Source organism: Geotrypetes seraphini, chromosome 10, assembly GCF_902459505.1.
Source record: "Geotrypetes seraphini chromosome 10, aGeoSer1.1, whole genome shotgun sequence".
In the NCBI taxonomy this organism is placed as follows: Eukaryota; Metazoa; Chordata; class Amphibia; order Gymnophiona; family Dermophiidae; genus Geotrypetes; species Geotrypetes seraphini.
This window is the reverse complement of record NC_047093.1, coordinates 34890076-34915628: the sequence shown is the minus strand read 5'-3', so window position 1 is coordinate 34915628 and position 25553 is coordinate 34890076. Positions and strand designations below refer to the sequence as shown.

Here is a 25553-nt window from a genome sequence, read left to right as displayed (position 1 = left end):
CCGACTCCCTCCTCCTCACAGCTGTAATGTGCACGGAGCCGCATGCAACGGCTCCTCGCGAGTCCCACATCTCATCCAGAAGCATTACTTCTGACATTGCGACATCGGAGGGAAGGCTTCCGATTCAGGTGCAGGCGGCTCCGTGCACACTGCAGCTGTGAGGAGGAGGGAGCCGGCCACATGATGACACCAGGGGGTATTGGACCACGGGCCGCATAAAACAGCCAGATTGGAGCCAGCCAGAAGGTTAGACACCTGCCAGAGGGAGGCACAGCATGAAGGGAGGGAGACAACAAAGATAGGGGGAAATGGTTTTATTTTCAAGTTTGAATTGTGTCAGTTTCCCGATTAGAAATGAAATATCTAATTCACACTTACCTAGTAAACTTTTTTCTTGCCTCTTTCCTGACCACTTTACATTCAAGATGGCGAGCACGTCTGAAATTAAAGTTTTTAACGGCAGGAGCCTGATCAGCTGAGAATCGCGTCACTAGGCCATTCTCAGTGTGAAAAGGCCCCGCCCTGCTAGGTACTAGGTTTACTAGGTAAGTACGAATTAGATATTTCATTTCTAATCGGGGCAGAGAGTAGTTTACTGAGCAGGGTGGTAGAGAGCAGGAGAGGGCATTCGTAAAGGACGTGAGCGACTGGTCCCCAGCAGTTGCTTCATTGTTGATCGGCCAGCCCAGTCGGTGTTCCAGATTTTGTTTAATAAACCACTGCCTGCCTACTTTGCACGCCATTTCCCCTCATTTTCATGCGCGGATCGGATTGGATGGGAGGATGATCATCCACGAGGTCGCAAAGGGGTCGCTAAGTGGTCGGGACTTGATCAGCGGGCTTAGTAAATCTAGCTCTAAGTCCAGGTTGGTCCACATCCCACCCACGTCCCATCCTAACCACTCCTCCAAAAATGCCCCTTTCAGTTCTGAGGGCACAGCGGGCTTCAGAGACCTAAAATGTCCCTGGATACGTCCAAAAAGCCGTTTCGATTGTTATCGACACTTGGGACGACCTGTCTTTTAGACCGTCCAAGTGCCGACTTGGGCGAGTTTTTAGACGTATTTAAGTTTTGATTATGAGCTCCTTAGTCCCCAATATTCAGTGCCAGTGCCCAGACATAGCCTGGCATTTAATATCTGGGGCTAATTTGACCCGTAGCTGCCAGCGTTGAAAAAAAAAAACCCCCAACAAAACACTGACCACTGCAGACTTTATATGTACCCCTTACATATTTGAAAATGATCAGGTCAGCTTGAAATCGATTTTTTTCTTCGTGCAGAAAAAGTATGTGCTGATGACTCTTTGCACTTGTGCGGCTGCGAGAACCTGTTGTTTCTTTGCCTACAACTCCTCTTTGTTGCACTGCTCCCCAGAAACTGCCGCTCTAGGTAGCTGCCTCATTTGCCAAACGGTTGTGGATAGCACAGAGAGGGTCTGCAAAGATTCGCAGCAACATTATTTGGCTAATGCTACCGAGATTTGGAAAATGCTACCGAGACTACCAACTGGCCTCAGTGAGCGGCACTTTTATGGGCAGCAGGTGCCGCTGCCAGATAAAAACCTTTGTTAAAGCTGTTGGTTGTTCTTATTATTGCTAGTTGAAATTTTTCTGAATTATTGTTTAGTTGCTGCTGACAGAGCCTTGGGGAGGCGTGTTTGGAACCAGGGTGAAAAGGAATAAAATTGAAATTTATAAAAATAAACCCTTGAAAGTCAAGGTTGCCTACAGGAGAAATGCTTTCATGCCACGTTTTAAGGAGTTAATTGTATTATCAGAATCTCATTAAAGTAATGACTAGGTTATGAAGCTGCTTTCATAAGTAATGAATATTTTTCTTTCTGTCTTTTATGTTTTTAATCGGTCTCACTTTTCAGTTGATCAGCAGAAGAAACAGTTTACAAAAATTCTAATTAGCATAACAAAGTTTCCCCGACGAGGTGCAAAGTGTTTGTGTTTGATGTTTTCCTAGGAATTAGGATGCTCAGCGTACCCAGCATCTCTTAGGCTCACCAGAGGCTGCAGGGCGCTTTTTCTGTACAATACCGCTGTTCCGCCTTTACTCCACAAGGAGCTAGGCAGAGAATGGAGAAGGCAGAGGCTGAAATCAAATGCGTAAAATGCATTCAAAGCCAGAGCACAGCCAAATCTGAACTTTGGTTCCCTGCTGATATCAAGGCAGAGCGCTCAACGGCTGCAAACAGGGCTAGTCCAACTAGACAAGACTAGGCAATCGCCTAGGGTTTCTGCTTCTAGGGCAGGGCAACTGCAGCCAAAGCATAACAATAGAACTTGGGAGCTACAGCAACTCAAACAAGTATCAGTGTAACCGGCAAGGAGCATGAGTAACGTGACCATACGTCCCGTTTTGAACGGGACCATCCCGTTTTTAGGTTGTCCCCATGCATAGTTTTGGGACGCCGAAATGTCCCGTTTTCAGAGGCCCGCTGAAGAAACAAGTACCATAGCGAATACAGCCCCCCCACCCGGTACCTTTTTTTTAATTTCAGCGGCTGCCTCCTGACCTGATGTCTTCCGGCAGCGGCAGAGCGGCGCGCATGCCTGGTCCCGCGCTGCTCACTGACTGGCTGCCGTCAGTTCTCACGAGCCCCACAAGAACTTACGGCAGCCATTCAGCGAGCGGCGCGGGACCAGGCAGGCACACGAAAAGCTCGCACCTGCGTTGTGTGCCACTCTGCTGCTGCCAGAAGACATTAGGACAGGAGGCAGCCGCCGGGATTTTAAAAAGGTACCGGGGGAGTTCCGGGAGGGGGGGGGAGGTATCCAGGGTCCAAGGGGTCCTGTCCCGTTTTGAGGGAAAAAAATAAATGGTCACGTTAAGCATGAGCGGTTTTCAAATCAGCCATTTATTTGGGTAAAGGAGTTTTGTAAAATGTTCTCATTGTAGGGTAGATTCAAGAAAGGATGCCCAAACGTGAGGTGCTTAAAAAATGAACAGAAAGCAAGTGTTCTTTTCTATAAATTTCTGTTTATTGAGTTACATTTTTAACCGTGCATTAAAATAACATGTTAAGAATAGCACCGGGAATAACACCCATTTTAACTGAAATTATGCATAAAAGAAAAAGAAAATATGTCTTTATATTCCTTCTCCATGTTCAAATCATTATGAACCTACCAGGCAGAGAGTGTTCTTTTGTCTCTCACCGTCTCTTTGGAATTCTCTTCCATCCTCCGAGCGTCTTGAACTGACATATTTAAGATTTAGAACTCTATTAAAAACATATCTTTTCAAACAGGCTTTTTCTATTCAGTTGGACGGCTCCGATACGGTTAGGATTTACTAACGCTGTAGCCTGCAATTTTATTCATTTTCTTTATAATTTTAATTTTTAATAGTTTTTAATTTTATTTACATTTTTTTCTTCTCCTTTTTGAAATATACCCCCCCCCCCTCTTTTTTTTACAAAAGTGTAGCATGGTTTCTAGTTTCAAGTTTATTAGGATTTTATATACCGCCTATCAAGGTTATCTAAGCGGTTTTTACAATCAGGTACTCAAGCATTTTCCCTATCTGTCCCGGCGGGCTCACAATCTATCTAAGGTACCTGGGGCTATGGAGGATTAAGTGACTTGCCCAGGGTCACATGGAGCAGCGCGGGATTTGAACCCACAACCTCAGGGTGCTGAGGCTGTAGCTTCATCCACCGCGCCACACACTCCTCCTAGTGCCGACACTCACAGAATTCCTTTGAGCGTTGGAGCTGTTACCGCCATGGCCGGCGCTAAAAAACCACGCTACACTTTTGTAAAAAGGGGAGGATAGTTATTTTTACTGTATGTTTTATAAATGTTGTGAACCGTTCTATTATTGCATAAGCAAGGGTGGTATATTAAATAAAATAAACCATAAACCACAATACTAGGGGCCAAAAAAGGAAATATAAAGAAAAGAAAGAAGAGACAAACCAGCATTAGGCAGCGCAACAATGGATTAAATAGGTGAACTCCTAGGAGACCCCATACTCCCCTCTTGCACAATCACAAAACGTAATAATTGTTTAGGGTCCATAAAGATATAAGTAGAACCATGTAATACTACTAAGGCTCTCTTTTACTAAGGTGCGCTAATCGATTTAGTGCGCTCTAAATGCTAATGCTTGCATGTTAGTCTATGGATACGTTAGCGTTTAGCGCACGCTAATTTGATTAGTACGCGCTAATCGGTTAGCGCACCTTAGTAAAAGATCGGGTAAATTTCTACAAGGAAATTTTAAAAGAAACGTACCCCCTAGGGCTAAAACCCTAGGCCACAGCGCAAGGCGATCCCTGCGCTTCCCTGGGTTTCTCTAGAAAAATCAGGAAAAATTTGAATTTTTGAACCACAAATCAAAAGATTCATAAAGCAGAAATATAATAATCGAAGAATGTTATTTCTATCCAATTCTACAGCAAAAGACACAATAAGGGGGGCCTTTTACTAAGGTGCGCTAATCGATTAAGTGTACGCTTATTGATTTAGCACGTGTTACATGGTAAGGCACCCATTATATTTAGCGAGCTAAATCGGTTAGCACGCCTTAGTAAAAGGACCCCTAAGGGTTGTTTCTTCAGTAACAACTTCTAAGGAACTCTCTAAAAAGTCTGTAAGGTTCATAACTTGCTGTATATTAGATGATTCTCCTCCAGCCCTGGTCCCCCTCTTTCTTAATACCAGACACATACTGTATATCAATTATTATTACTACTAATGGAGGTATAAGTTTAGATGGAATATTCAAAATAAAGAATGACACGGGGACAAATTTGATCCCATCCCTGCAGGAACTCAATTTCCCCGTCGCAGCGAGTTTTGTCGCTGTCCCTGCCCCTGCCCCATTCCTGTAAGCTCCGCCTTAACTGCACTTAGGATTTTAAAGTGTTTGAAGCTTGTGCAGGTGAGGACAGAGCTTGCAGGAATGGGGTAGGGACAGGAAAAGAATTTGAAGGGACAGGATGCGAGAATGAGTTCCCGTGGGGAAGGGGAGAAATTTTTTCCCCTTGTCTTTCTCTAATTCAAAACTTCTTGGAGATACTTCTTAAGCATTTCAATTGCTGGAATCAATGGGGACTTAGGAAAGTTCAAAAACCTTAAGTTATTTTTCCTTGTCTGATTTTCCAAACGTTCCATTCTCTGCATTATTATATCCCTTTCTTTTATAGTAGATAATTGAAAATCTCGAAGACTTTTCAAGGAATCTTCAACAGACGATATATTAATAGTTTGCTGGTCAATAGCACAGTGTAATTGTTCCTCGTGCACTTGTAAAGCTTTAAAATCACATTAAACTTGTACGCCCTAGATTGAATTCCATACTGACTCTAAAGTCAGTATGGCTGATTTTTCCAACTTGCCTCGACTCACTGTTGCACCAATGCCTTCACCGCTCAATGTGAACTGTCTCTGGGCTGCATATCTGTTGATTCGGCAGTCAAAGAAGAAATGACTGATATGGCTTCTCCCCTCTCCGGAGTTCACATGTCAGCCAAAGTGCTTTTGGGTCTCAGCAGGGCCACTTTAACCAGAAAGCTCAACGAAGCTTCCTCCTCATTGTGGTCTGTGGGCTCAACAAACTCCACGGACCCCGCTGAAAAACTGCAAGACTCTCCCACTGGTCAAACTCCAAATTTCTCTAATCTCATCTGACCTGTCATTGGAACTTCACTGGAGTTAGGAGGAATCCCCAAGTCTTTCCCTTCCTCTTCCCCATTGGGGTATAGGAAGCATCAGCAGGTAACTTGAATAACTTGAGGAACGTGGAGCTCAAACTCAGGTGATACATGACCCCTAATACTGTGCAAAATATAAAAATAGCACATGTAAATATGAAAAAACTGACAAATAATAATCACCAATTTACAAATTAGCAAATAGAAATAAAACAAAAAATGGAAATAAGAAAATACCATTTTTCAGTTGCTTTCAGAGAACAAAACCTCCTTCAGGTCAGTACACTATACTGCTGTTACCGTATCCTGTCTTGACCTGAGGAAGGGGATGTGGACTCCGAAAGTTAGTAAAAAATTTATTACAATTAGTCCAATAAAAAGATTACCTTATTTCCATTTTCTTTTTATATAAACGTTTACCAGTACAACTACAATACTATTTTATTCTAAAGCAACAAAAAAATCTTTTTTTCTAACTTCTATTGTTTCTGCTTTAATCATCTTTTCTTCACTCTCTTCTTTCTATCCAGCATCTGTCCTTTCCCTTCCATGCAGCATCTGCCCCTTTTATCCAGCATCTGCCCTCTTTCTGTACCCCTTCCATCCACTTTCTGCCCTCTCCCCCTTCCATATGGCATCTTCCCTCTTTCTATGTCCCTTCCAAAAACTGTCTGTCTTCTGCACCTTCTCTCTTTTGTACATGATTCATTTAAGCTTTACTCCCTTTCCATTTTGCTCTCTCTGTTTCCACCCCCTCCCCTATGCTCTCTCTTCTCCTTTCCTTCATTAATCTTCTCCCCCTCCCCATTCCATGATCTAGCATCTCTGTCTTCTTCCCTTCTCTCCCCCCCCCAAAGTCCTGGCATCTCTCTCCTCTCATCCCCTTCAATCTCTTCCCTCCTCCTCCTTGCCCGCCCCGCCGCCCCCCCACGCCCTCGCCCCCTCCCCGCCGCACCCACGCTCCCCACCCTGCTCCGCGCGCACCCCCCCGCCACCACGCTCCGCGCTGCGAAGGGCGGGAGGAGGGAGAGAGAGAGAGCACGAGAGAGAGAGACAGAAGAGAGCGAGCGCGAGGGAAGAGGTCGGAGGGGGGAGTGAGGGGGTGAGGCGGGGGGAGAGGCGCCCGCCGCAGCTGGGGCGATCCACGGGAAGGGCCCGGCCAGCGTCCAGAGTCGCCGCCGCCCCGCGTGCGGTTAACGCGCGGGGCGGCGCCTCGTCCAGCCGCGGCGCGCGCCCAGCCCCGCTTCGCGCCCCAGCCCGACCGACCCAGCCCTTAGAGCCAATCCTTATCCCGAAGTTACGGATCTGACTTGCCGACTTCCCTTACCTACATTGTTCTAACACGCCAGAGGCTGTTCACCTTGGAGACCTGCTGCGGATATGGGTACGGCCCGGCGCGAGATTTACACCCTCTCCCCTGGATTTTCAAGGGCCGGCGAGAGCTCACCGGACGCCGCCGGAACCGCGACGCTTTCCAAGGCTCGGGCCCCTCTCTCGGGGCGAACCCATTCCAGGGCGCCCTGCCCTTCACAAAGAAAAGAGAACTCTCCCCGGGGCTCCCGCCGGCTTTTCCGGGATCGGTCGCGTTACCGCACTGGACGCCTCGCGGCGCCCGTCTCCGCCGCTCCGGGTTCGGGGATCTGAACCCGACTCCCTTTCGATCGGCCGAGGGCGACGGAGGCCATCGCCCGTCCCTTCCGAACGGCGCTCGCCTATCTCTTAGGACCGACTGACCCATGTTCATCTCCTCTCCTTCTTTTCCCCTTGGTCAGGCATCTGTCTCCTTCTTTTCCTCCCCCAATGCCCTGACATCTCTTTCCTTTCCTTCTCATCCATCTATCCCTCTCCCTCCATGCTCTGGCATCTCCTCTCCTTCTTTTCCCTCCCGCCCTCCTTCCTTTCCCTTTGATCTGGCAATTCTGTTCCCTTCCCTCCATGCCCTGGCATATCTCCCTCCCCTTCCGTGGTCTGGCATCTCCTTTCCTTTTTCCTTTCGCTCACTTCATTACTTCCTCTCCTCTCCATTCCCTAGTCTTCCTTCTCCCTCCCTAGCCAGTTAGGTGCAGAAATTCTCCCCCTCTCCCTCTCTCTGTCACCCCCTCCCCAGCCAGCAGCACAGCGTTCAGAACTTGCTGATCTTGCTGGTATCAGGCCTTCCTCTGCTGGGTGCCACCTACTTTCTGTTTCCACAAAGGTAGAACTGGCAGAGACAAATACCCGAGGCCAACAAGAGCAGCAAATTGTGAATGCTACTGCTGCCAGAAGGAGTTCATGACATTGCCCCCCCTTCCCCCCCCCACACACACTCTTGGTATGATGGAAAGATTTGAGGTAGCACCAGCAGCCTGAGAGAATGACTGCCGCGCCGGAGCTCTCTGGAAAAGAAGATTTTGAAAGAAGACTGGGAAGATGAAGGAAAGAGAGGGAGAGAGGAATATAGACAGAAGGGAAAGAGATGCCTGGACTGCACACCAACCCTGGTCAAGTGAGGTCCCAAAAATATTGAAGGTGCTCAGGCACCTACAGAGCTGGTACCTATGGTGCCTCCTCCTTCAGTCTAAACCAGTGGTCTCAAACTCAAACCCTTTGCAGGGCCACATTTTGGATTTGTAGGTACTTGGAGGGCCTCAGAAAAAAATAGTAGATGTCTTATTAAAGAAATGTCAATTTTGCATGAGGTACAACTCTTTATAGTTTATAAATCTTTCCTTTAACTTCCTACTGCCGTCGCATTTGCCAGGACTCCTGCCTTCATCTTGTCTCCGCACCCCCGGACCAGCAGCGGCAGGCTAGAGAAAGGAGGTAATGAGTCCCAGCAGATATGTGAAGGCAGGAGTCCCGGCATACGCGACGGCAGTAGAAAATTTCAAGTCAGCTGACGCTGGCGCCGGAGCATCTCTTCCTGCCCAGTGTGCAAAATCGCATACAGATCACGGGACCTGGGGGACTGCCAGTTTGAGACTGCTGGTCTAAGCCAACAATGTGGTTTCTATATCTGGGACAGGACCAGTGTTCTCTGGACTCTTTTCATCTTCAACCTGAATAGGCTCACTGTTTTTAGAGCCCAATCCATCTGGAGCGAACAAGTCTCCAAAGCTGATCCCAGAGCTATAAGATTCTACAACTCACTGAATAAAGCTCCCTAAGGTAGCTTGCACTGGAGGTGGGATTCCACTAGGTGCAGGAGGATAAACCTGAGTTTTCTCCTTCCTTTCTCCCATTGCCAACATGAAGAAAACAAGAGAACAGGGCAAAGAGATAAAAATGGCTCATTCAGTGGGTGGCAAGTCTGACGCCATCTTAGGTCTTCAGAGTTGCTGTTAAAAGTGTGTCAGCAGGAACTCAGCTGTGCTGGATCAGGAGGTACTTTCCAAGGAGAAGAATCCATAGCCTGTATGAAGTTGGCATCTTCCTCTTGGACTAGGGGAAAACCCCACTCCAAAGGATGTCTTGGGCCAGAGAATGATTAATGAAAAAAAAAGCCCTAGTGTATGCATATTTTTTGGATGTGATATTTTTTGTAGAATTCATGGCCTTTTTGCCTTTTCATTTGCTGAATGGAATGTACTAGCTTGAAATGCGCTGTATGCCAGACCATTTAATCACATCAGTTATAGGCTTCTGCAATCCATTGAGGGTAGAACATTTTCCTGGATGAGTGGACTATAAATAATTGCATATAAATAAAGAAATGAGTGAAGTACCCTGACATAAGCAGCGCTGCCAAGTTACACAGTTCCAGGAGGGAGACTTTTTTGGGCTAGCAGCACGGTCTTTGTAGTCCCTCATTCTACCCGTTGAAATCAGTACGGGTGGTCCCACAGTGTGTCATGAAAAGGCTGTCAGAAAGCCAAGGACTGGCCTCAAGCCTCTTCCCTGGGACTGGGACGCTAGGAATCTCTGTCAAAGGCTTTCATCTATTCTAGGCAGTAGTACATTGACCATATGTACTCAACTATAAAACTATCAGAATATAAACCAAGATACCATTTTTGCCTCCCTTTCTTAGGGGAAAAATGGTCCCTCGAATATAAACCTGGAGGGTTCCTCCCCTTGCCTTCCCTGTGGTGCCCTACTATCCTCCCTCCCACCCTCCTGGTAATCTTCCCCTTCTACCTCCACCAACCCCCTGCCACCATTAAGTCCCCCGAAAGAAGACTTCAGCGCACACCCTCACCCCTACCCCCCCACCTACCGGTAGCTAGTGTTCCCTCCCTCCTTTCCAAGCAATAGTAAAAACCACCCCAGGCCACCATAATTTCCTGGCCGTCTAGCAGCATGTTGGAGCAAGAGTAATTCCAAGTTTCAGGCTTGTAAAAAGAATGGGCGGGAGCGAGTAAGAATCGTTCCTCTCTAACAGCCGCTAGACCACCAGGAAATCACAGTAGGCCTGTGAGAAATCACTCTTTCTCGGGAGAGAACACTAGCTACCAGCCGGTGGGGGGGGGCTCATAGTCTTAAGTGCGTGAGACAAACGCGCGCCGACAAACGAACGCCAACAATTCAGCGCAAGACTTCAGCGCGCCGCAGGAAAACCTTCTTTTAAAGGGCTCCGACGGGGGGTGTCAGTGGGGAACTCCCCCCCACTTTACTTAATAAGGATCGCGCTGGCGTTGGGGGGTTGTAACCCCACATTATACTGGAAACTTAACTTTTTCTCTATTTTTTAGGGAAAAAGTTACGTTTTCAGTATAATGTGGGGGGGGGTTACACCCCCCACACAACCCCAACATGGCAGCACGAGGCAGTGCGATCCCTATTCGGTAGAGTGGGGATTCCCCCCCCACACACACACCCCATCGTAGCCCTTTAAAAGAAGGTTTTCCTGCGGCGCGCTAAAGTCTTGCGCTGAATTGTCGGTGCTCGTTTGTCGGCGCATGTTTGCCTCGCGTGCTTTTGTCCCGTCACCGGTGGGGGTGGGGGTAGGGGGCATATGTATGGTTTGAAGTCTGCTGGTTTGGGGAGGTTGGCGGTTGTGGAGAGGAGAAGATTCAAATATAAACCAAGATGCCCATTTTTGCGCCATTTTTTGGCCCCCAAATCTCCATTTATATTTGAGTATATAAGGTAGTATAATTGGGAGATGCATGAGGTTATTTCACAAGCCTGAGCCTTTAAAGACTGGTACCTCCTCCTCTTGCCTCCAACACAGGGTGTACGCACAGGGTGTACGCACAGGGTGTACGCATGCCCTACCGATCACAGATCTGCTAATCACATCTTTAAAAAGCCAATCCACAGTTTCAAAGCTGCATGAGAATGGTTCATGTCCCGTATCATATTCCATCCTCCTGTAGTCGTCTGTGTTTAGTCATGCTTTTTAGCATTCCATCGCTGTTTTTGTCCCCGCCATATTCACCATGAAGGCACTGCAAGCATCCGCCACCCTTTCAGTGAAAAAGTATTTCCTGATCTTGCTTTTAGATTTCCCTCCTTGCAGCTTCATTTTATGTCCAAACATAGAAAAATCTATGAAGAATCAGAACCAAAAGACAAAAATAGCATTTGGAGGATATTTCTCTAATACACTGCCATTAGACAATTAAAGACTGGAGCCGTCTGTCTTCGCACTGTGTATGTTTTGATTGGCCGGCATACATCAAGTCTGTCAAAGACAGCTGTGTTGCATGCAAGCACAGATTGCTAATGGCACAAACTACCACAAATAGAAATGCAGCTCCTCGTTTCATCCCAAAGAAAGCTATCTAGCATGTTTATATATTTAATATCTTGGATGCTATCAGCTCCAGTGCTGTCACTCCCATAAATGTTGCAAGAAACATTTCCAGAAGCAAAAACCATGTTGTCTATCTTAGAAAACAGAAGGGTCAGGCTTTCAAAAGTTGTCAGCCGTCTCTTCCAGCAATAAATTCAAGATCGCCTGCGATGGCCAGTCTCTCTATATGCCAATATAAAGGTGCCCTTGAGAGCTCTCCTAACACTTGATCCAGAATTTGCAAAGTGACTGTTTCAAAGACCTTTTAATACTGATTATTTTCATCTTGGTTAAGTAGATATAAGCTTTACAGTTGGAGTTACTGGGTCAAAATGCTACTGAACTAGGATCGAAAGAGAGAGGAAGTATGGAGAATGGAATTGGGTTGATTTATTAACTATTGCAAGAAGCGATTCTGCTGTTAGGCCAAGTATCAAATGTGTGTGTGGGGGGAAGGGGGGGAGTGGAAGGGGGAGATATGCAGCACAGACAGAAGGGAGAAGTATTATCCTCAAGGAGGCAAGCCTTTCCCGATAGCCTTTTCATAATATTGCTTATAAAAATGTTGAAAGAAGTTAGGCTTCGCTAGGCATCCCACTTGAGGCGCACTGTATTTATGCTTGGCATCTTGAGGACTTGTTCGGACCGGTTACAGTTTAAAAAAATGTTTAGAACCCAACTATATGTGGAGGCTTTTCTTTAAAAGCTTTGTTGTAGAGGATGCCTAACGAGAAACTTGAACTATGATTGCTGTTCTATAATTAATGAAATTAATTCATTTATTTATTTATTTTAAAAATTTATATACCGTTTAAACCTAAACGGTTTATATATCGTTACATACATAATCCGGTAAGACAAATAAAATCAAACGAACATTAACATGTAATCATCAGAAAATCACGTAAAGTTCCCATCAAAAGAACAGTCGCAAAGATCAGTTCCTAGAAAAATGCATGAACAAATAACTGCGTCTTTAATAGTTTTCTGAAATTATATGATTGTGTTGTATTGAAAGTATTTTAATTTATGTTGGCCTTTGAACCATTGTAAATGTTGTATTTGTTAACCGCTTAGTTATAGACGGTCGAGCAATGTTAAAAATAAATAAATAAGTTCCTGCGCCAAGGCCCTCTTATTTAAGCCGCAGTAGAAGTTTCTATCGTGGCCCAGGGCGCTAAATACTCCGACGCTCGTAGGAATTCTTTGAGCATCAGAGCAGCATCGGAGCATTTAGCCCTACAGGCCATGATAGAACCCTCAACCACGGCTTAGTAAAAAAAGGGGTGGGGGGGTAAGTTAGGCGCCTAATGGCGCCTAATTCAAAACGAGGCTCCTTACTTGAAAACACATCCATGATCCGCCCATAACTGCGCCTAGTTTTTGATAGGCGCTTTGGACTAGGCGTCCACTTTTTATAGAATCACGTTTTTTGAGTTAGGCGCCTAACTTTCAATTAAGCCCAATTAACGGTAATTATGAGGGGTCGAGTGCCAATTATTGTGCCAATAAAGCCTATTATCCAATTAAGTGTCTTTATCAGCTAGGCACATCGATTTAGGCACCTAACATTAGGTGGACTCAGGGCAGGATTAATCAGTAGGCCCAGTAGGCACGTGCCTAGGGCCCGAAATGGTCAGGGGTGCCTGATGAAGGAGGGCATCAACATTGTTTTTTCCAAATGGCGATGGGCCCCTCCAGCATCGATCGCCAACACGCCCCCCCTCCCGATCAACAACGTAGCCCCCCCCCCCATCAACAGAAAGTAAGACAAGCAAGCAATGCGGGTAAGAAAGGCAACGGGAACTGTAATTGTGCAAGCGGTGCTGCTTGCCCAAAGCTTCCTTCTGACGCAGCTTCCTGTTTCCGCCTGGGCGCATGGTGGGGTGGGGCGGGACAGGGGGGCCCAGTGTACTTGCGTGCCTAGGGGCCCTCGACGAATTAATCCTGTCCTGGGTGGACTACATAGGACAGGGATGTCCAACCTTGGCCTTCACCATGTTGGGATTTTCAGGAATTGCACAATGAGTACACAAGAGATTTATCTGCATACAATGGAGGCAGTGCGTGCAAATAGATCTCGTGCGTAATCATTGAGGAAATCCTGAAATACCAACTGGGTTTGTGGCCCTCCAGGACTGAGGTTGGGCACCCCCTGATATAGAATTTGCCAGTAACTGGTTAGCACAGAAACACCCCCTGAAAAACTATTAGGAAAATTTAATTAGAGCAAGGTTAGCACGCATACAACCCCAAACCAATGAAGAATGCTTTAGTGCATCACATGGTAGGAATTTATTTATTTATTTTTTTTTCTGCTTTAAGCATGAATTAGCGCTTAATACTGCTTAGTAAAGGATCCTGCCCAGATAAATCACACAGACCGATCCAAACCCAGATAATCAGTTGCACATGCCCAGAGAGTACTGCCAATTATTCAGGCACACTGCTGCAGTATTATCGGGTAATTATCAGGGGCAGAGTCAGTGTGGTGGAATGGAAAGGGGAGGTGGGGGGGGGCGACCCGCCCTGGGTGTTGTCTTAGTGGGGTTGCCAGCACATTTTTGAACCTCCCATGACACGCCCACACCCTTCTTTCCCTGCCCCCCCGTAGCTCTTTAAATCGTCGCTAGCACGAGCAACTACTCTGGCCTGCTGCTAGTGCTAGCCTGACTCCCTCTGAAATCACTTCTGGGTCACGGGGCCAGGAAGTGAGGGCAGAGGGGAAGCCAGCACTGGCGTGAACAGCAGGCCGAAGAAGCTGCTCATGCCGGCAAAGATTTAAAAAGTCACGGGGGAGAAGGGAGGGCGTGAGTGTGGCCTGGGCACCCTCTACCCTCGCTATGCCACTCAGTCCGGGCAGAGCTGGAAGTTACCCAGCATACTGCATATATTTGCTGAGAACAGAAAGGCTGTCCTAAGTTATGCGGGTAGCTCTCCAGGTTAGGGTTACCATATAGTTCCAGCAAAAGGAGGACGGATTGAGACATCCAGGATATACTTCACTGAAAGCGATGGAAGTCAGGAGGACAGATTGAGACTTCGGGGTTTTACTTCCATTGAAAGTAATGGAAGTAAAACCCGGATGTCTGAATCTATCCTCCTTTTTCTGGAGCCATATGGTAATCCTAATCCAGGTAGCGCAGCTGAATATCGGTGGTACTTGGGTAACTCCTGCCAGCTACCCAGATAATCAGTGCTGGTTTTCCAGATAAGGACTGGCCCTGAATATCCAGGGCTAATTTAGCAGGTGACTTTCAACGCTTAATGAAACACTGACCACTGGTTGAATATTGCCCTCATTATAAATAAACCCATAAACAACTAAGATAATACTGTGTAGGGTTGCGATCCAATAAACAGCCTAATTATCAGAGAGCTCTTACCCTGGTGGATATCGCTTTTTTTGACCAAGATGTTCCATCTGGCGTTCAGAACATGGTCCAGAATGTTATTTTTAATTTGGTATTGTGGAAAATCCCATGATGTGTGTCTTTGTCTTTCTTTGATAGGAAAAACTGGCAACCACAACTTCTTTGAGTTGTAGCGGTGCGATTAGAAATGGATCAGTGGTCTTCCAGGGAGCCGTGCCCTCAAGGTTAACCATGCTGGCAGAGGAACTAGGAGTAATGCCTTTATTATGTATGTCCTTCAGCATTCTTATAACTTTGTCAGTATCCAAAATGATAGGGGGGCTTAGATAGCTTTTTTATATATATATCTATATATATAAAATCGGATGTATGTATGTATGTGCCGCGATCACGCAAAAACGGCTTGACCGATTTGAACGAAACTTGGTATGCAGATCCCTCACTACCCGGGATGATATGTTCTGGGGGTCTCGCGGCCCACCTGCACACGTGGGCGGAGCTACAAACAGATAATCGGATTTCACCCATTCATGTCAATGGAAAAAATGTAAAGAGCTGCCAACGCAAAAACGGCTTGCCCGATTTGAACGAAACTTGGTATGCCGATCCCTCACTACCTGGGGTGATATGTTCTGGGGGTCTCATGGCCCACCTGCACATGTGGGCGGAGCTACAAACATAAAATCAGATTTCACCCATTCATGTCAATGGAAAAAATGTAAAACAGCTGCCAACGCAAAACCGGCTTGCCCGATTTGAACGAAACTTGGTATGCAGATCCCTCACTACCTGGGGTGATATGTTCTGGGGGTATCGCGGCCAACCTGCACACCTGGGCGGAGCTACAAACAGAACTTCAGATTTCACCCATTTAAGTCAATGGGAAAAATGTAAAAAGCTGTGGGACCGATTTGAACTAAACTTGGTATGCTGATCCCTCACTACCTGGGGTGATATGTTCTGGGGGTCTCGCGGCCCACCTACACATATGGGCGGAGCTACAAACAGAAAATCAGATTTCACCCATTCATGTCAATGGAAAAAATGTAAAAAACTGCCATTCTCACAGTAATTCCAACTACCTGGGGTGATATGTTCTGGGGGTCTTGCGGCCCACCTGCACACGTGGGCGGAGCTACAAACAGAACATCAAATTTCACCCATTCATGTCAATGGAAAAAATGTAAAAAGCTGCCATTCTCACTGTGACCGATTTGAACGAAACTTAGTATGCAGATCCCTCACTACCTGGGGTGATATGTTCTTGGGGTCTCGCGGCCCACCTGCACACGTGGGTGGAGCTACAAACAGAAAATCAGATTTCACCCATTCAAGTCAATGGAAAAAATGTAAAAAGCTGTGGGACCGATTTGAACGAAACTTGGTATGCAGATCCCTCACTACCTGGGGTGATATGTTCTGGGGGTCTCGCGGCCCACCTGCACACGTGGGAAGGGTGGGTTCACCCAATAATGTACATGTTCTTGCTCCTGGAGGTGAAACTAAAAATGTTTTTTATAATCAAGTTTTTTGTTAGTTGTATTGTATTCATTTTGTCAAATATTTCACATTATAATTTGAATATTGTACTTTTTATAAAGTAAAAAAATATTTTCATTCACCACTATAAAGTATCTTTATTTGAATCCATTTACAGTGTTATTTCTATAATTAAATACCCGTGCAACGCCGGGCCATCAGCTAGTATATATATATACACGCAGTCATTAATCACAGTAGGCTGAATTCTGTGAAATTCATAGGTGTGTGAAAATGTATGCATGGAGATGCTCATGGGTTGCTGGGGATAGAAATATTTGCATTTTATGTTTAAAAGAATATGGCTGTGGGGGTGTTGTGTATCTCGGTTCTTTCATGTATCTGGAATTTATGTAGCTTACAAATTCTGCCACTGTTCTGGACCACATTATTACTGCTACTTATCACTTATATAACGCTGAAAGGCGTACACAGCGCTGTACATTTTGACTTTTTTAGACAGTCCCTACTCGGAAGAGCTTACAATCTAACTTGGACAGACAGACATGACATATAGGGTACACTAAACATTATATCTCTTATTTGGACATATCTTCCTTCCTGATCCCTAGGATATATCCTCTCTTCTCTCCTCCCTTCCCCCCCCCCCACTCACACCCTTCAAAGTGGGCATCATGAAACCTGTCAAATAGACAAAGAGAGCCTGATGAGCATATATGTGTTGCTACTGTCACAACTAGGGTTACCAGACGTCTGGATTTCCCCGGACGACTTTTCAAAACCCGGCACTTTGTCTGGGTTTTCAAAAGCCTCCTCAAATCGCGTCGGGCAGGGAAGGAGTCCGCGCATGCGTGGATGTCTCATGATGATGTCACACGCATGCGTGACATCATTGCATGGCATCTGCGCATACGCGGACTTCCTTCCTGCCCGACAAGAGCAGGGGGTTGGGCTAGGATGGGACTGGGGGCGGGATTAGGGCATTACAGGGCGGGGATTGGCAGAACTGTATGGGGGGGGCTGGGGGCGGGTCTAGGGGTCCAGAATAGCAATCAATACTTTAACTTTAAAAAAAAGGCAAAGGTATAAAGTAGTTTGGTGTTTAGAACATTGAGCTGTAATACCAACCTTGACCTGGGTCATGCCTTATGACTTGCCTCTGCCACTGACTCTTGATGCAACCATTGTGAAGTCCCTTTATCTTCCTGTGTTTTTGTAATCAGATATTGAAAACAAGGCATTTATCAGTCAAAATATAGAAACAGAAAAGTGAAAGCAGGTAAAGACCACATGGCCTATCCAATCCGCCCATCCATGCTGTCGACGATCCCTGCCTCTCCCCTCGAGATCCCATGTACCTCTCTCATGCTTCCTCGAGTTCAGATTAGAGAGTTGCTCGGGGACAGAAATCCCACTCGTCCCCGCCAGGATCCTCTCCGTCCCCACTCATCCCCGTAAGGAATTACCTCCATCCCCGCCCGTCCCCATAAAAAGCAGCAATTACTTCTGACAGGATCATCAATTCCACAGTTTCTTTTGTGTTTGCGCTGCTGTTTTCCTTGTGGAATCTCTTAGGTGTAACCCTTTTTTTGTTTTCTGTTCAGGTAATTAACTTATAAACCCCCTCTTTTACTAAGGCTGACGTGTCCATTATATTATATGGACGAACTCTTCTTCCAAAGTCTTCCATCCCCGTGGGAGTCCCGTGGGCCAGAGGGGGGTTCCCGTGGGAGTCCCATGGGCCACTGGGGGGTCCCCGTGGGAGTCCCGTGGGTTAGGGAGGGATTCCCGCGGGGCTCCCACAGGACCCGCGAGATTCCCGCGATCCCCGTTCCCGTGCAGACCTCTAGTTCAGATGCACTTTTCACCTCTACCACCTCCACTGGGAGGCTGCTCCATGAATTCACCACCCTTATTCCTAGGGTTACCAGACATCCCCAGACATGTCCTCTTTTTGAGCAGGCTTGGGGACGTGACAGGGTGTAACCGGGGCAGGGATGGGTGGGACGGGGTGGGCCTGTGGGCGGGTCTAGGGGGGGGCCGGATTTTCCAGATGGAAAATCTGGTAACCCTAGTTATTCCTGAGTCTGTCCCCTGTCATCTTCATCCTGTGCCCCCTCATTCCCGAGCACGTGTTCTAAAAAAAAGCGTTAAGTGTTTGCAGTTCATGTGGGTTAAAAGCCAAAAGTAACATGCCATAAGTGCAAAGGCTCTATAGTAATTGCTGGGGAGGTGTCCAGCTTTCACCCTGCACAGACACGTTCTCTAACACGCATTACTTAAAGGCCCTATGAGTAGGGTTACCAGAGTAGGGTTACCAGATTTTCCAAATGGGAAATCTGGGCCCCCTAGACCCGCCCGAGGTGGCATTAGGTGAACCCCAGTTAACTATGCATTTGACAGAGCATGGCACCTAATGCGTGTTGACTGCAAAATGCAGTTCAAGTTTCAAGTTTAATCAAATTTGATAAATCGCTTATTACATACTAAGCGAGTAACAATAAAATATACGTTATACAGCTTTAAAAGAGGAGAAAAACAAACTGACAAAACAGACATACTCAGGTACATAAGGGAAGGAAAAAGAGAGGGATAAAGTTACAAAATTGTTGTTCTTCAGACGAGAAGAAAAGAAAAGCCAAATAGGGAAAAACATAAGGATTGGGATAAAATTGTTAAAAAAGAGTTTGTTTAAAGATTAAAGGAAGCTTTAAAGAGAAGAGTTTTTAGATTGGTTTTAAATATTTTGAGGTCTTTAACTTCTCTTATATATAAAGGCAGGGCATTCCAGATAAGAGGGGCCATTACTGAAAATATGTCATGACGTCTGGTTCCAATAATTTTCAAGTTCATACCCAATCTCCCTTCCCAGACCTTGGCCCATCCTGCGCTAAGTAGTTGGTGCTGGACATTTTTGTACATTGACTGTTTTAACTCTCTAGACCAGGGATAGGCAATTCCGGTCCTCGAGAGCCACAGGCAGGTCAGGTTTTCAGGATATCCACAATAAATATGCATGAGATAGATTTGCATCTCAAGGAGGCACTGCATGCAAATCCATCTCATACTTATTCATTGTGGATATCCTGAAAACCTGGCCTGCCTGTGGCTCTTGAGGACCGGAATTGCCTACCCCTGCTCTAGACGTTAGCATGGGTTAGCACTACCAGTTTAGCTCATGCTACACCTCACATTGACTGCTTAGCCTATCTTGGTAAACATGCACTTATATCAGGGGTTCCCAAACTTCTCCTGGGGAAACCCCAGCCAGTCAGGTTTTCAGGATATCCACAACAAATATGCACGAAAGAAATTTGCATGCAATAGAGACGGTGTATGCAAAATAATCTCATGAATATTCATGATCAGGACAGGATTAATTCTTCAAGGGCCTTTAGACACACAAGTGCACCGGGTCCCCTGCTCCACCTCACCCCACCCTGCCCTTCCCCCTGCCCCGCTCCCATTTTTTGACCTGTTTTCTTATTTACTTCATTATTTCCACTTGATTTCTTTTTTCTTTTATTTTAAAATTCAAAACAAATAACAAAGGTTACCAATGTACAGTTTTTCTTCTATGCAACTCCCAAAAACATCTCTGAACAAATCCCCCCTTCCTTCCCAGAGGAAGAGATCTTCAGTCGGCAGGGATTTGGGAAGCCCACCAATTTATATTTTGCAGATGGATAGGAGGCATGGGGCATGGCGGGAAGAAAATTTAGTGCCCGCCATTTTATTGGCCTAATACATGTCTCAGTTAGCTTTCAGAGATTAAAACCTCTTTCTTTAGGTCAGTAAACTATACTGCTGTTACAGTATCCCTGTCCTGAGCTAAGGAAGGGAGTTTTGGTCTCTGAATTAGTAAAAAAAAAAAAAAATTAGTCCAATAAAAAGGATCACCTTATTTCCATTTCTATTTATAAACGTTTATCAACACAGTTACAATAATACTTTATCCTAAAGCAAAAAGAAATAAATAAAAGAAATATAATTTTTTTCTACCTGTGTTGTCTGGTTTCTGCTTTCCTCTTCTCATCATTCTCTTCCTTCCCTCTACTGTCTGCCCTCTCTCTGCCTCTTCCATATGGCATCTGCTCTCTTTCTATGCCTCTTCCAGAAACTGTCTGCCTTTCCCTTCAAGTTTCAAGTTTATTTGGGTCTTGATATACCGCTTTTATAAGCAAAGTGGTTTCCAATTTATACAAAGTATTAAAATGTTTAAATATATATAAATAGAGGGAACAAATTCACATTTAGGCTACAGACATAGCATGATTCACATGGGCAGATGGGGAGGATACATTGCTTAAAATAAAAGAAAGGGGAGGTAAAAAAACAAAAGGAATAAAAGGGATCTTTAATGTAGGGCCTGATATCTGAGGTTTTTTTTGAATAAGAGATTAAGGGCTCCTTTTGCTAAGGTGCGCTACCTTTCCTGTGTCAGGTCAAAAGCGCGCCGGGACAAAGGCGCGCACAGACAATTGAGTGCAGTGCGGAGGCGCGCACCAAAGAAAATTACTGTTTTTAGGAGCTCCGACGGGGGGCATGGGGGGGGGAACCCCCCACTTTACTTAATACAGATTGCGCCGCATTGTGGGGGCGTTGGAGGGGGTTTGGGGGGTTGTAACCCCCCACTTTTTACTGAAAACTTCACTTTTTCCCTGTTTTTAGGGAAAAAGTTAAGTTTCCAGTAAAATGTGGGGGGTTACAACCCCCCATAACGCCGCCGCGATCTGTATTAAGTAAAGTGGGGGGGGCTCCCCAACAAAAACCCCCGTCGGAGCCCCTAAAAACAGTAATTTTCTTCGGCGCGCACCTCCGTCTTGCGCTCAGTTGTCGGCGCGTGCCTTTGTCTTCCGCAATTATGTCTATGAACCACCTTTCCGGTGCCTACCTTTCATGAAGGTGTGATTCTGTAAATTGTGCCATCACGTGATTGACACACGATTGACGGCCATTTGCAAGGCAGCCAACAATGACAGCGGTGTTTATAGAATCCAGGCCTGAATGTATTAGAACTACATTAACAATGTTTATTTTTTTTTAAATTAATTTTGATATACCGCCTATCAACCTATCTAGGCGGTGTACATACAAAATTAAAAGATTAACATAGTTGTTGAGGGGCTTAATTAATACGTATAATAGACATAGAGGTAGGGGGGGGAGATACTAGTTACATTTGAATATTAAAAAATAAAAAAGGAAGTGAGACAATTGGAAGGGAGACTATGTCTGAGCAGAATGGGAAAAATTGTTTGAGAATTAAGTCGCGAAAGCATCTTTAAATACTAGAGAGTGTTTTCTAAGGTAAGTGGGAAGAGCATTTCATAAACTGGGGGCTGTAACAGAGAAGATTGTTTTCCCGGAGGTGTCGTAGAATATGTGATGAATCGAAGGGATTCATAGAAGATTTTGTTCGGCAGAACATAGAGATCTAGAGGGGGAGTATAGTATTAAGCTCTACTAGGAGCCTTCTTTTAAAGCTTCTTTGAAGATCTAACCTCCATCTCACCTAGAGTTACCAGTTGTTCTCCTTTTCGAGGACATGTCCGGAGGGGGGGGTACAGACAGCTTTACCAAACCCAGCACTTTGTCCGGGTTTTGAAAAGCTTCCTCAAAATCACGTCGGACAAGAGGCAGTGGGGGGGCGGGACTAGGATGGGATTGGGGGAGGGACTGTGGCGTAACGAGGCAGGGCTGGGATGGGTGAAACTGGGCGGGCCTGGGGGGGCGGGTCTAAAGTAAAAAATCTGGTAACCCTAATCTCACCCCACTTTCAGGGGCAAGAAAGTAAAATAAAATGGCACCCAGTGCAAGAGCTGCTCATTCCAGTTGGCGAAACTGAAACTACTAAAATCCCAGCCAGCCTTGCCTCTCAAGAAGAACTTTGGAGACCTCATTGTAAAAAATCCTCTCTGCGTTATTTCCTTGTAAGAAAGCGGTGTCAGGAGGCCAGTGTGTTCGCCTGAGCTGCAGGTCAATCTCTGCTACGTAACGAAATAAAGATGTAATCTTAATGATGATTAAATTGAAGCACTTCATTAATTTAATGTGAGAGGTGGGGTACTACACTGTAGTGCTTTCCCTAAATTCATTGTTTGTCTGGCTCTGAGATGTCTGGTTGGGTCTAATTTAAGTATGTAAATTTAATGGTTCAGTAAGTAAAGTTGCCTTTATTGTTTGGAATGGTTTGCTCAGTAATTTATGAGCTAGTAAAGCTCATTTGATAGGACTCTATGATGGAGTACATGACTCAGGTGAAGGGTATTTTCCTCAAAGATGTATTAACTATTTCATGTTTGCAAATGCGCCGTCATAGTTTTTTTTCCTGCAGATAAAGTGGATTTTTTTTTTTTTTTAAACCAGCTGAAGTACCCTTTATTGAATTAACAGAAGAGCTGCCCAGAAATGATTGAAAATACATGACCTTTCAGCATCCTGCGTGAGCCCTTTTTGTAGGTGAAGAAGAAACCATTGTCTGGATCATTTTTCAGTTTGTCTAAAGCTATCACAGTCTGTGATGGAATCCGGACTTAACAAGTGAATCATATCATATATAATTAGATTCCGGGGAATAATCCCAGGACTGAAGCTGAACTTCATAACTGGACTCATAAAAAAAAAATTGAGTTTTTGTCAGTATGCACTGGAAATTGGTACAAACGCACAGAGGCTTATTTAATTTCATTTGGTTTCAGCATTTCTAACCCAATTCTATCCTCGTAGGTTCAAGGCGGTTTGCAGTCTAAAAGCACAATCTAAAAATTACATTTCACTAATACAAAAGTTTCCAAAGGAGTCTAATCTTTCAGGTAGATAAACTTCCAAACAGCTAATACAAGTTTCAAAATCTACAAATTGTTAATCATTTCATTTCGCTCATTTATCATTTTTTCATTTATTTCAACTTTTATTCCACTTTTCTCCAAAGTGGATTACAAAAATAAGCATGCATAATAAATTCAGTAACCCCCCTCCCCCCCTCCACCTTTTACAAAACCGTAGCATGGCTTTTACCCCCGCTATAACATGTAACATCGCTGTATACGTACAGTCTCTTCTATTGTTAACCGCATTGAACTTCCATGGTATTGCGGTATACAAGAATAAAGTTATTATTATTATTATTTTAGCACTGGCCACTTTGAGCATTGGAGCTGTTACCGCCGTGGCCGGCGCTATAAGCCATACTATGGGGGTTTTTTTAAAGGGGGGGATAAATTAGGTAAATTAGGTTGTGCAAAATACAGCGGCAATAATGATCACAGAGGTAGCTCGGCAAGAGCATATTTCATTGGTGCTAAAGCAACTACATTGGTTACCAATTAAGTTTAGGATTGAATATAACAGGGGTGTCCAATGTCGGTCCTCAAGGGCCGCAGTCCAGTCGGGTTTTCAGGATTTCCCCAGTGAATATGCATGAGATCTATTAGCATACAATGAAAGCAGTGCATGCAAATAGACCTCATGTATATTCATTGGGGAAATCCTGAAAACCCGACTGGACTGCGGCCCTCGAGGACCGACATTGGACACCCCTGGAATATAAGGTTCTGACCATTATCCTTCAGGTAATCTATGGAATTGTACCTTGGTACTTGGCGCAGACTGAGGTGGTATATGCCATTACGCTCACAGTCAGCAATGAGATTGTCCGTTGAGTCAGTAAGGGAAACATACGACAAAAGAATTCAAGCAAAGGCAATTTCGGTAGCAGGCCCCCAATTGTGGAATGGTTTGCCAGGTTGTCTGAGATCGAGTAAGGATTTCAGGCCTTTTGAAAAGGAATTGAAAACTCATTTATTTGTGCAAGCATTTTATTAGAGTGGAATGTCCATGAGATTCGTGTAATTAGATATTTGTATGGAGGAAGAAGATGAGGAGATAGATGAAGTGTTGCTGCTGTTATTATTATAAGAATTGCCATTCTAGGACAGTCTGTTTCCAACAGTGGCCAGCCCAGGTCCCAAGTACCTAGTACCTAGTTAGATCCCAAGTAGTAATACCGATTTTATGCTGCTTATCTTAGGAATAAGCAATGGATTTCCCCAAGCCATCTCAATAATGGCCTATGGACTTCTCTTTTAAGAAAGTAGCCACACCTTTTTTAAACCCTGCTAAGCTAACTGATTTCACCACATTCTCCGGCAATGAATTTCAGAGTTTAATTACACATCGTATGAAGAAATATTTTCTCCGGTTTGTTTTAAATCTACTACTTAATAGCTTCATCGCATTTCCCCTAGTCCTAGTATTTTTGGAGAGCTTGAACAAGGGATTCACATCTACCCTTTCCACTCCATTCCTTATTTTATAGAACTCTATCATATCACCCTTGAGCTGCCTCTTCTTCAAGCTGAAGAGCCCTAGCCCTAGCCTTTCTTCATAGGGAAGTGGTCCCATCCCTTTTATCATTTTTGTTGCCCTTCTTTGTACCTTTTCTAATTCCACTATATCTTTTTTTAGATATGGTGATCTGAACTGCACACAGTATTTGAGGTATGGCCGTACCATAAAGCAATATGAGTTATGAAGTTTGTATGTAATGATTTATGTGTGTTTTTACTGTAATCCTCTTAAGCTCAAAACGGAATAGAAATTTTAAAATAAAGGACCTCTGATAATAACAAACAATACATAACAGAACCATCTGGAGTCTATCCACAGTCATTGTGATATCATACCTGAAGCAGAACATGCTGTTTCAGAAATCTTTTAAACACAATCAAATAATCAAATATTTATAAAACGTATAGCCCACGTAAACCTAAGCGGGTTACAAAAACATACACAATCTTAACAAAATAAAATCAAGACATACATATTAAAATTTTCTTCTCAAATTTCATATAAGATGGAACTATGGGGTAATGATAGACAGATGCTGCACCATGCAACTTCAGATCAACATGACCATCCAGAAAGCCTTTGGAGTCATGCGCAACCTGAGACAAATAAGAAAATTCTTAGACAGGGAGCAATACCGACTCATAATTCAATCCCTAGTCCTGGGACTTTTGGACTACTGCAACATCCTCTACCTGCAAGAATGGCAAGACAACTACAAACAGTGCAAAACATAGCCCCTCAGACTGATCGACTCACTAAGCAAATATGACCACATCTCCACCGCATAAGACTCACACTGGCTCCTCACACAAGCACAAATATTTTTCAAATTTTACTGTATATTATTCAAAATATTGAACGGCACCGCCCCCTCCTACCTAATTGAACGCCTAAACTGGAACAAATCAACCAGACCTAGGAGAACTCAGACCCCATTTAC

General features: G+C 44.9%; 1 long non-coding RNA gene across 1 annotated transcript in view; it reads left to right on the top strand.

Moving 5' to 3' along the window:
• The window catches only part of LOC117368184, a 36802-nt gene extending 13467 nt beyond the window's left edge, over window positions 1-23335 (top strand). Inside the window, exons 2-3 of the long non-coding RNA XR_004540917.1 lie at window positions 14900-15029; window positions 22631-23335. This is a non-coding gene — a long non-coding RNA (uncharacterized LOC117368184). The remainder of the gene's footprint in view (window positions 1-14899; window positions 15030-22630) is intronic.
• The last annotated feature ends 2218 nt before the right edge of the window (window positions 23336-25553 follow it).